The sequence below is a fragment of the Lissotriton helveticus genome, chromosome 11, assembly GCF_964261635.1.
Source record: "Lissotriton helveticus chromosome 11, aLisHel1.1, whole genome shotgun sequence".
In the NCBI taxonomy this organism is placed as follows: Eukaryota; Metazoa; Chordata; class Amphibia; order Caudata; family Salamandridae; genus Lissotriton; species Lissotriton helveticus.
The window spans coordinates 710,412,878-710,415,377 of NC_136072.1; positions in this window are offsets into that span (position 1 = coordinate 710,412,878).

Here is a 2,500-nt window from a genome sequence, read left to right on the forward strand (position 1 = left end):
TCGGGACTTCCAGGGAAGTTCGGCCATCTGGTCGCCCCCATTGGAAAGCATTGCGGGCGACCAGATGGCCGAGGCGATCCGGGAGACCAGATGGCCGAGGGGATAGGGGCGACCAGATGGCCGAGGGGATACGGGCGACCAGATGGCCGAGGGGATACGGGCGACCAGATGGCCGGGCACGAAAGGGACGCCATCTGGTCGCCCCGTGCCCCCATGAAGGAGGGAGCGGGCGCCCGGGACATGCCGGGCCGGAGGCCCGGGGCCCCAGCCGGGCCACAGCCATGGAGGCTGCCAGGGGCCGGCGGGCCCTCCGACCCAGGGCCCGCTTACACCTTGACAAGCAGGGGAGGCCTGCAAGGGACCGACGGACCCCTGTCCTGGGCCCTGGGTGGAGCGGCAGCCCGGGGGACCGGGCCCAGGGCCGGAGCGCCCGACCCGGGGCCCCGACCGGGCCCCTGGACGCAGCCGGGGCTCCCAGGCCCGGAGGCACAGGGGAAGCCTCCCCGGGCCCGCTGGACCCCGTCCCAGGCACCCTGCCCCGTGGCAGGACCCAGGACGGAGCCCGGGGTGGGGAGGCCACCCTCCCCGGGGCCCTCAGGGGCCCCGGGTGGTGCGGCTGAACCCAGACAAGCAAGGGGAGGCTCCCCGGGCACAACGGAACCCCTTCCTAGGCCCTTGGCAGTGCGGTAGGCTGGGAGACAGGGACCAGGGCCGGAGCACCCGACCCGGGGCCCGGCCGGGCCCCTGGACCCAGCCGGGGCTCCCAAGCCCGAAGGCGCATGGGACGCCTCCCCGGACCCATGGAGCCCATCCTGGGCATTGAGCCATGCCGTTGGCCTGGAGATGGGTGCCCCGGACGCCCGGGGGAGGTCTGTCCGGGACACATGGAGCCCGTCCTGGGCATTGAACCATGCCGTTGGCCTGGAGAAGGGAGCCCCCGGACGCCCGGGGGAGGACTGCCCGGTACCCGTGGAGCCCTTCCCGGGTACTTTGCAACGCCGTTGGCCTCCTGGAGATGGGTGCCCCGAACGCCCGGGGGGCGGGCTGCCCGGGACCCATGGAGCCCATCCTGGGCACTCTGACCTGCTGTTGGCCCGGGGGAGGACTGCCCGGGACCCGTGGAGCCCGTCCTGGGCACTCTGACAAGCTGTTGGCCCGGGGAAGGGAGCCCCAGACGACCGGGACCCGTGGAGCCCGTCCTTGGCACTCTGACAAGCCGTTGGCCCGGGGAAGGGAGCCCCAGACGACCGGGACCTGTGGAGCCCGTCCTGGGCACTCCTGTATGCCGTTGGCCCGGGGAAGGGAGCCCCGGACGTCCGGGACCCGTGGAGCCCGTCCTGGGCACTCTGAAATGCTTTGGCCCGGGGAAGGGTGCCCCGGACGCCCGGGGCCCGTGGAGCCCGTCCTGGGCCCTCTGACAAGCCGTTGGCCCGGGGAAGGGAGACCTGGACGCCCGGAACCCGTGGAGCCCGTCCTGGGCACTCTGAAATGCTTTGGCCCGGGGAAGGGAGCCCCGGACGCCCGGGGGAGGACTGCCCGGGACCCGTGGAACTGGTCCTGGGCACTCTGACATGCCGCTGGCCCGGGGAAGGGTGCCCCGGATGACCGGGGCCCGTGGAGCCCGTCCTGGGCACTCTGACATGCCGCTGGCCCGGGGAAGGGAGCCCCGGACGCCCGGGGCCCGTGGAGCCCGTCCTGGGCACTCTGACAAGCCGTTGGCCCGGGGAAGGGAGCCCTGGACGCCCGGGACCCGTGGAGCCCGTCCTGGGCACTCTGACATGCCGTTGGCCCGGGGAAAGGGAGCCCCGGACGCCCGGGACCCGTGGAGCCCGTCCTGGGCACTCTGACATGCCGTCAGCCCGGATGGAGCCCCGGACGCCCGGGGGACGAATGCCCGGGACGCATGGAGCCCGTCCAGGGCACTCTGCCATGCCGTCAGCCTGGATGGAGCCCCGGACGCCCGGGGGGACGAAGGCCCGGGACGCATGGAGCCTGTCCCGGGCACTCTGCCATGCCGTCTGCCTGGATGGAGCACCGGACGCCCGGGGGACGACTGCCCAAGAGCCATGGAGCCCGTCCTGGGCAATTTGACATGCAGTTGGCCTGGAGGAAGGAAGCTCCGGGTGGCCTAGGGAGGTGTTGCCCAGGCATATCCCATCTGGTCCCCATGGCAGAGAACCACCAACCCTGGAGGGGTGTCCGGGCATACCCTGCCCCATAGTAATCCGGAGGCAAATTACCCCCCTTTCTTGCAATCTGTGCACGCGAGGTGACAGAGGGGACCCAAGGCGTGAAAGAACCTGACCTCATGGAGCCCTCGCTGGGATCCGGGAGGGGAATGGCACCTCATTAAGACTTCCAGGGAAGTTCGGCCATCTGGTCCCCCCCCATAGGAAAGCGTTGCGGGCGACCAGATGCCCGAGGGGATCCGGGCGACCAGATGGCCGAGGGAATCTGTGCGATCAGATGGCCGGGCATGGAGGTGAAGCCGCCTGGACTC